Here is a 9800-nt window from a genome sequence, read left to right on the forward strand (position 1 = left end):
CAGTTCGAACCCCAGCTGCTCCATGGGATAAAGATATGGCAGTCTGCTTCCATAAAGATTACAGCCTTGAAAACCCTGTGGCGGTTCTACTCTGTCCTATAAAGTCACTATACTCGTCTGCAACGGGCTTTCTTGAAGGCCAGCCTTCAGTTTGGGGGTCATCTCTGCTGATGGCAAGGACAGCTCCCTATTGGGTCTCGCCACCTTCCCAAGACGTTTTGGCTCCTAATAAGCACCGTATGTCTAGCTGCCCTGCTCCAAGCTGGTCTGCCTGCCTTGCCAGGTGACCTCGATGACGGCTGCCACTCTTCTGCATTCATGAGCAGATGTTAGTTGAGAAGCCCTTGAATGCAAAAATTTGAATTTGTGATGCAGCCTCGATGCTTTTGCTGTTTTATCTTTCCAGGCTGACAATGGGGCCCTCCCTGCTGGCTGTTTTGCAGAAAGCTTTCTGGGCAGCAGGTAAATCAAAGACCGGTGGCCGAAACACTTGTCTTTGTTAGGTGATCCAGCACAGCATTGCTGTGGCCTAAATGTCTCATTGACCAGAAAATTGCTCTTTTGGTCTTGTAGCTCCTTTTGCATCTCTCCCCTTGCTTCTGCAACTATCCCTGCTCAGGGTTCAAGACTGGTACGTGTGTCTACACTCACTATGTTACAAGAGGCTTTGGCCTGCAAAGGGAATTTGTTTTTCAGTATTTTGTTTTGAAATTACTAGTGTAATTATTTTTTCTGCCTTCTTGAAAAGCAATGTGGATCCTTTGTTTCCTGTAAATAATAAAATCAACCTCTTCCTTACCCTGCAGAACTTGGTACAAGTGGATATTTTGAAATCCCTTTTCATTTTGTCTGCTAAAATCTCCTGCCCTGGTTGAGGCCTTGCTCTAATTAAGGCTGAACAATCCTGCCCACCTTCCCATGGCTGAGCATGACGTGAAGTCCCTGCCCCGAGGGCCTTACAAGCCAGTGAGAGGAGAAAACAAAAGCCACCAGCTGAGAATGTGGTTAAGTCCCAGAAGGGCAGTGCCCCTGTAATTTTTTCCCCCTTTTCTCTTCTTTCTTTAGCTGAGGAAAGGAACAGGAGAACTTTCAGTAGTGAAAAAAAGGAGGAAGGAAGAAGGTGGTCACCTAGAAGTCAAGGGTAAAAGGGAGAATTACTGGGGAGGGGTACAACTAGGAAACAAGGCTCAGGAGAACCCCGAAATGCAGGCTACAGGCCTGCTGTGTAGGTCTGGGTGCTATGATGTTCTGTCTGACTTCAGTCGTATCGTTGGCCTTGTTGCTGAATTGTCCCACCTTGGCAAGTATGAGGAGCCTACAGATTGATGTCACTAAAGGTGATTTATCCCAAAGTCTGACGAAGTTTCCACATCAAGACTCCTTTTCTACATGCCGAGGACACCAGAGGGTTCTCCACTCCCTCATCACTCTACTAGATCTGGATTAAACTTTAAATTAAATGAGCAGACATCTTACACATACTGTGACCAAGTGTTTTGGGTCTTCTACAAAGCTCGGGCTGGAGGTATAGGCAAAACACCTGCTTCAAGCTGCAAGTTTTAGAAATTCTTTTTCCCAAAGTCATGTTGCCCAGCACAGACCTGCCACTCTGCTTTTGGAGCCCCCAAAGCCTGTTCTTTCTTCCTCCTTACCAGCCTACCCAGCCCCTGGTCTGAATGCCTGTTGAGCCATCCCTGTTCCACATTCTGATTGTTTGAATCCCTCGGTCTACAGGGGAACCCTGCCAGGCTGGCACGCCAGCCACTTAGTCTTGCCGTCATCCCTGTACTTCTTGTTTAGCTCTTACGGGAATCACAGACTTCACATCCTCTTGATTCTATTATTGAAGGAACCGTGACGCAGAGAAGTTATGGCTTCTCAAGCTCAGCTGGAGTGTTAAATGGCGGAACCATGCTTGATTCCTAGTCCAGTGCTCTTTGTGCTAAACCAGGCTGCTTTTAGGTCACGTAGGAAGGCCAGTTCTAAACCAGAGGTTGGTAAACTTCTTCTGTAAAGGCCAGATAGTAAGTATTTTAGGCTTTGGGGGTCAAGAGGCGAAATTGAGGCTATTATGTAGTTACTTAAAAAAAAAATAAAATTTTTAGTTACTTAGAAGGGAAAAAATAAGTTTTCACAAATTCGTTATTGATGAAATTCAAAGTATAGTAATAACATAAGTATAATAATTATATATACTGTCATAAATCTGTAAATGAATGACTGGGGCTGTGGTCCAATAAAACTTCATTTATGGATGCTAAAATCTGAGTTTCATGTAATTTTTCCATGTTATGAAATACTCTTGATTTTTTTTTCAGTCATTCAAAGTTGTAAAAGCTCGGTAGCTTGTGGGACATACAAAAACAGGTGGCAGGTTAGTTGTGGCCTGTGGGCTCTAGTTTGATGACCCCTTTTCTAAACCAGTCTAAATATTTCTAATTGAATCAGTTGCAATGTTTTTGTTGTCTAATTTTAAAATTGCATTACCTTCTTTTATAGTTATAAAAGTAATATATAGTGAAATAATCTGTAAAGTTAATATTCTGGCATGTATCCTTTCAGTCTTTTATCTATGTATGGTGAATTTTTTAATAGTTGAGATAATGTTTCATAGATAATTGTGTATCTTCTTTTTTTTTTTAGCTTAGTCTCCTAGTATAAGCATTTCATCACATTAATTTAAAAATCTTTCCTTAATGTAAAAAAAAAAATTTATTATGAAAATCTTAAACATATGTAGAAGTAGAGAAACTAGTTTAAAAAAAAAAAAACAAACCCATGTAGGTATTGCCCAGGTTCAGCAATTCTCAACTGCTGGCCAATCTTGTTTCATTAAAATCCCTGCATGTATCAAATCTTGGACATCATATTAATATCATTTTTCTCTAAATATTACAGTATGATTGTCTAAAAGATAAGGATGCTAAGAGAATGTCCTTTTCTCTTAGAAAGAGAAATAACTGCTGAAGAATTTAGCAGTAAAACTTCAGCTCTCAAATGGTTCAGGAAAATAGCTAGCCAGAAATAGACAAATAGACAGATAGGTAGATCTGGGTGGAGGATATACAGGAGTTCTTTGTACCGTTCTTGCAACTCTTTTATAAGTTTGAAACGTTTCCAAATAAAAAGGTATAAAAATATGGATAAGAAAATAAATAAGTGTGAATTTTTAAATGTGCACTACTGAGAAAGAAAAATAACCAGTGTGTTACCACATCAACATATGAGACTATTATCATAGTCCCCACTCAGATTTTTCCAATGAAATTATTTTTAAAAAAAGACAACTTCCTTGTTCACTCTAAATAAGGTCCACAAGTACAATTGATATTCTCTTAAATTTCATTTAATCTATAGGTTTCCCTCACTCTTTTTTCTTATCCTTGCTGTTGCTGTTGCTGTAGACTTATTGCTGTAAGTTGACCTACAGGGTTTCCCACAATTAGAAATTGGATGGTTGGATTCTTTGGTGCTTTTTAACATGTTCCTCAGCCTCAGATTTCCTGTAAATTGGTAGTTATGTCTGGAGGCTTGATCAGATTCAAGTTCCTTTATTTTAAGTTTTTACTATTTCATAGATTTTTATATAAAATTTCAAGATTTTTGGCTTCATTAGAAAACTCTACAGATCTGGCATTCCTACCTGGCAACAATCGTTTGGGGCTGGGTAGACCCCCCCACCCCTTGCCCCTCTACTTAGGTAGGACATGAAGTCTCCTATAGGCCGCAGTTCACACCTCCTAGGACAGTCAGCTTCACACATTTGTCTACCTGGCTCTAGTAGGTACCTGAAGTTTACACCCCTATTCTAAACATTGCTTCTTTGGGGGCTTTTGTAGATGTCAGCACAACATCATAACAAGAGACCTTTGAGGAGTGTGGTGCAAATTACAGAAAATATTTGGATGGCGAATTTTAAAAAATGTTTGAAGGGAAATCGATAAGTAGCCATAATGAGGGGAGGTCAAGTGATGGAATTTGATGAGAGCCCAGGGTGAGGGAACAAAGGAAAAAGTTAAAAAAAAAAAATCACATTAACAGAGTGCTGCAAGTATTGGAGGTAGAATGAGTTATAGATTCCTAACCATGACAGAAAACAAAGGAAGCAGGTGAGTTTAAAACAGGCAACACTTTAGCCTTATCATATGATATTGCGATGATATTGAAACCTTAAAAAGAAAGAGAAGGGGGAAGCAAGTACTTTATTTGCCAATGGTCCTAGTTAGAAAGCACAGTCGGGCAGTTCTTGTTGTGGTGTGCGATTGAGTTGATTCGGACTCATAGTGACCCTATAGGACACAGTAGAACTGCCCCATAGTTGTAGTGTAACAGAAATTGTGTGGGGGTTTAAGCAATATGAGGCGGAGGTGAAGAAAGCCTCCGAGAGAAAGCCACTGGGAAAGGATCAGGAGCCATGCTTATAGAGATGCTAGAAAACTGGTAGAAATTTAAGAGAAGAGAGATTTTTTTTTCCCCTAAATTTTATTTATTTTATTGTTGTTGTTGAGAATATACACAGCAAAACATACACCAGCTCAACGGTTTCTACATATACAATTTAGTGACGCTGATTATATTCTTTGAGTTGTATGGCTATCCTTGCCGTCTTCTGAGTTGTTCCTCCTCCATTAACATAAACTCACTGTCCCCTAAGGTTCCTATCTAATCTTAATAGTTGCTGTTGTTAGTTTGATCCCGTATAGATAGTTCTTAAAAGAGCATAACGTTTAAGGCAGAAATTCTTTACTAGCTGAGCTAAACTATTGCTCAGTTTTAAGATGACTTCAGAGGATATTTTTGGATTAAGGTTTAAAGATTATCTCAGGGCAGTAGTTTCAGGGGTTTATTCACCCTCTGTGGCTCCAGGAAGTCTAGAGTCCATAAGAATTTGAAATTCTGTTCTGCATTTTTCTCCTTTTGGTCAGAATTCACCTGTGGAATCTTTGATCAAAATGTTCGGTAATGGTAGCCAGGCACCATCCAGTTCTTCTAGTCTCATAGCAAAGGAAGCAGTTGTTCATGGAGGCAATTAGCTACAAATTTCATATCCTCCTCCTGTTCCTGACAAGAGAAGAGAGAATCTTGAAAGTCTCAGGATTTTTGCAAATACATAGAAATGAAGGGTATTATAAAGATATAGAAAATGTATTACTTTTAGTTGTTTTGAAAAGAATAAACTTTTATGGGAAAGAATACAATTCTAACAAGTTGGAATGTTTCTGGAAATTTCCAGATACTTCCCCACACTCAGAAGCACGATTAAGAGAGAGAATCTGTGACTGGTTATGAGGAAGGGTGGAAATTTTTGAAGGACGGGCTGATTATGTAAGTTTTAGGCTGTGGTGTTTGAAACTGTTGCCATGATATTTTAGTTATTAATAATAATTTGGGGGAAATCTCACTTCTGGAGAAACATTTGGCTCTAATGAGAAAGAAATGCCACTGTTTATGAATCCCCAAGTGGATGTAAGGAGCCATTCACTTGCTAAGCCTCTTAGGAAAGCCAGAGCCGATTTGACCTTAACAAGCTGTTGACAGCATCTGATCAAGGTACCACCTGGAACACGTTAGCAGTACAACAAGGTGGGCGGGAGATTCGGACCTGGACTTAAACCCCTTTATGTCACTCACCAGGTGACCCTGGGCAGGTTACCCATGGCAAGTTTCTAGGGTAAAGGTTGCTTTACAAATAGATCGCAGCTATTACGATCCTCACCCCTTAGATGGCAGTTACTTAGGGCTCAGAATACCTGACCTCTAGGGCTAACAACAGCCACAACAGCTTACGCCTGCAGAACACTTACTCTGGCAGGTGCTCTTGTAAATACTACACGTATTATCTCATTTAATTCTCAAAAACCGTATGAGGTAGGCACTATTATTAAAATTATCCCCATTTTCCAGATGAGGAAGCCAAGGCTTAGGGAGGTTAAGTTTCCTGAAGTTACACGGTGAGTAGCCTTTTAAGTGATAAAGGTGGGCTATAAACCTAGGCAGGCTGACTCTAAATTCCAAATTGCCTTACTCTGCCACCTCCCCACGCTTCCTAATCCCTGTGCTTCAGTTTTCTTGGAGTCTTTGAATGATTTTCACAGTTTCCAAAAGCCTCACTGGAAACATATAAACAGGCAATTAGACCATAAGCTTCTTTAGGTTGGAATTCACTATTCATAACAGGTTTGCTCAGGTTTTGTAGAAGCTCGGATTGGCAGTTACATACACAAAAACATGGCAGGGTTTTTTTTTTTTTTTTAAGTGGGAAGATGAATCATTACTTAATAAAGGCAATTTAGTGGAGTGGAGCTTTCTAAACATGTGGCGGGCCTATGGAGAGAGAATAAAGGGTGCCTGGTGTTGAGGAGGTTGGGAACTGCTAGAGTACAATGTGTATGCGTGTGGCCCAAACAGCCAACCTTCAAAACCCTGCCTTTATTTTTAACTCATGATTCTTTGACTAAAACAAACAAAACCAAACTCGTTGCTGTCAAGTCGATCCCAACTTAAAGCGACCCTAAAGGACAGAGTTGAACTGCCTCATAGGGTTTCCAGGGAGCACCTGGTCGATTCTAACTGCTAGCCTTTTGGTTAGCTGGCGTAGCTCTTAACCACTACACCACCAGGGTTTCCTTAATTTGACTAGGAGACAACAAAATATTAACAATATTTGCCTTGATTATTATAAAATGTTTTACTGGCATTGTATGTAATATTGGAATCTTGCTTATTCATCAAAAACAATCACATTCTTAAAACACGGTCAGGAATCGGGATGCAGAATTACAAACACCGCATTCCAGGCTAAATCAAGTAAAGAACAGACTTTTTATCCTTTTAAATTGTACCCTGGGGATGAATTTTTTCTAAAGAAAATGTTTAAACAACGTTCAATAGTAGCAGGACCCAGGGAACATAGATGATTTGACAAAACAAGGGAACAAAAACCCGTGCATTCAATGCACTGGGTTTAAGCGACACAAGGCAAGTTTGTGACAGGCCCTCAGTAAATACTTTTTCAAGGATCTTGGAAGGAAGATCCCAGTAGGCAGTTGGTGCCCTTTAAGCAAGAGGACTGGGTCTTTTGTATGAAATCGTTCTTATACCCTGTTGGGAAAAGTCTGTCCAGGCCTCTCCTGGCAGCTAAGGTGACGCCCTATTCCTGAGAATTTGATTAAATTAAAACTACACGGCCTCTCCCCAGTTTGTAGCGTGTGATACTGTCTGGGGTTGGAATGGGGAGCGATGGACCCTTCTGCGGACGGGACCCTGTTGTGACAGTCCAGGCTCTGTGGCCATGAACTCCCCAGTCGCCCTTCTGGCAGGTTCTAAGTTGTGTCCTCCGCTGCCCTTCCCGGAGGAGGCTGAGTCCGAGGCCCCCTGCGTGGGGTCTGGGAGTTCGCGGGCTCGTCGTGGGCCTCACGCGGCCCCTAAGCGGGGCCTGGGGGCTCGTGGGTCGTCCGTGGCCCCCCGTCGCCCCCCGGGGTGGGGGGAAGGGGCTCGCGGGGCCGCCCCCCCGCCCCCCGGCCTGGTGCCCGGCGCGGCCCTTCCCCGGCGCCCCTGCCGGCGCGGCTGAGGGTCGGGCCGACGTTTCCCGGCCTGGCCGCGTCCTCTGCCCCCCGCCGGGGGCGGGCCGGCCCGCAGAGCCGAGCCGCCGGCGTCCATTTTCTGGGCGGTGCTGTGTGTGCAGCGCTGCGGCCGTCCTGGCGGGTCCGGAAGCGCCATGGACCCCCGGGGCACGGCGCCGGCGGCGGAGGACCCGAGCCCTGTAAGTGCGTCCGCAGGGTCTGCGCGCGGGCCGGGGGCGGCGCGCGGCTGCGTGGTGGGGCCCGGGCGCGCAGCCCGGCCCTCGCCTCCCCGGGGGAAGCCTCGAACGCGGCTGGGGAGACTCTCCTGCGGGGCTCTCAGCTTCGCAGACGCAGGAAATCGGAGCTGCTGCGGGAGGAGGCGCCCACAGGTGCCGGAGTCCGGGTCCTGCGCCCGGAGAGGGGGGCTGTGTTGTGCCACAGGAGAGTAGGGGCAGGTCCTGGGCGGCAGAGGTCCAGGGGAAGGGTCCGGGAGAAATGCGCCTCCGAGGGCTGGGGACCTTGTAGGCTCGGGTCCAGCAGGCTCGGGAACGGCGCTGACAGTCGCACCTCCCCTCCCCGGGATTGTGAATCGGACCCCAGTCCTGACCCTACAGGAACCTGATGATTTCCTTGATTCAACACCGATCCCCTGGAATTGAAAGGGACTTGCAAAGACAGGGCCCTGCCCCCAGGGGTTTGCAATCTCAGCCTCTGTACTTGTGCAGTAGTTAGGTCCGCTCAGTTGGCACCACACAAGCGCCCGCTGTGAGCCACTTCTTTGCAGAGTATGTAATAAATCACCTGAGATTTCAGCCTGTCCGCAGTTCCACTTTATAACTCCTGCTCTGCTCTAGGTAAGTGACTAATTCCATTCTGGACTGTGGCCCTAATTGAATATCCGTTTTAAAGTTCCATTTTAGATGATGTGTGTTAGGGTACTTTATACATATTTTAAAGCTTAAAGACTTTTCTCCTAATTATGAAACTCAGTTACTCGGTCAGGTTATTATGGTTAAAAAGAACAGGAGGGTTTGATGGGTAGCTTCAGAGAAACTTCTAGTGAGGCACTATATTTAAGTGCAATGTTGAACCAACGAGAATAGGGACCCGTTGCTGGACTACGAAATAGGTTAGTGGGTTACTACCTGAAATTTTTCTTAAAAAAAGAATGTATAGTATAGTATAGGAAGGTGTCCATAGGGTTTTCATTGGCTAATTTTCCAAAGTAGGCCACCAGGCCTTTCTTCCCAGTCTGTCTTAGTCTGGAAGCTTCGCTGAAACTTGTCCACCATGGGTGACCTTGCTGATAGTTGAAACACTGCTAGCATAGCTTCCAGCCAGCATCGTAGCAACACACAAGCCACCACAGTACGACAAACTGACAGGACTGGGCAACGTTTTGCCCTCTTATACATAAGGTCGCCATGAGTCAGAACCAACTCAGTGGCAACTAACAACGTAGAAAAGAAGATATCAGAGTGCCTTGCTCAAAAAAAAATTTTTTTTTTTGCTCATAGTAAAGTAAGAATCTTTTTATGATACTTTTGGTTTTCTGTTTTTATAATGTAATTAAAAAAATTGTCTCTGTCAAAAAGTTTATAAAACCCTGGCTTAGTGTTTAAGAAGGGGTGCTGGTAGCGCAGTGGTTAAAGTGATCAGCTGCTAACGGAAGGGTTGGCGGTTTGAAACCAGCAGCAGCTCCTTGGGAGAAAGATGTGGCAGTCTGCTTCCTCAGAGATTTACAGCCTTGGACACCCTCTGGGGTTGCTATGAGTCAGAAATTGACTTGACAGCAGTGGGCTTTGGTGAGTAGTGGTTAATAGCCTGGGCTTTGAAATCAGCTGAACCTGGGTTTGAGACCCAGCTCTAACATAAACCAGCTGTGTGACCATGAACTTGTTCTATAACCTCTCAGAGCCACTGTTTCCGTAGCTGTAAAATTGGCGAATACTGTCCCTTGCATCTCAGGGGCATTATGAAGATTAATTGAGATAACATATGTCAGTTACTTCACGCGGTGCTAGACTTACAGTAGGTGCTCATTACACGCTAACTGAGATCACTGTTATTACTGAAAACATCCAATCCTGGCGTCTCATCGTGGGACTCTGCATTTTTTCCTTTTTAGATCTTGATGTGGAAGAGATGGAAGACTCAGAACCAAGGATTTCCAAGTGATTTCTTTGAAAGCACAGGAAACTGACTCTGTTAAAGCTCGTCTGTCCTAACTGAGGTAAC

At 43.9% G+C, this 9800-nt stretch overlaps 1 protein-coding gene across 14 annotated transcripts in view; it reads left to right on the forward strand.

Annotated features, from left to right (window-relative positions):
• The window catches only part of ZBTB38 (zinc finger and BTB domain containing 38), a 146154-nt gene that overhangs the window by 79552 nt on the left and 56802 nt on the right, over positions 1 to 9800 (forward strand). For 11 of the 14 annotated variants that reach the window (XM_064275510.1, XM_064275511.1, XM_064275512.1 and 8 more), the window contains one exon: positions 9691 to 9795. The gene's annotated coding sequence lies outside the window, so the exon portion shown is untranslated. The other 3 variants (XM_064275520.1, XM_064275517.1, XM_064275521.1) reach the window with 3 other exon arrangements.

This window comes from Loxodonta africana, chromosome 23, assembly GCF_030014295.1.
Source record: "Loxodonta africana isolate mLoxAfr1 chromosome 23, mLoxAfr1.hap2, whole genome shotgun sequence".
Lineage (NCBI taxonomy): Eukaryota > Metazoa > Chordata > Mammalia > Proboscidea > Elephantidae > Loxodonta > Loxodonta africana.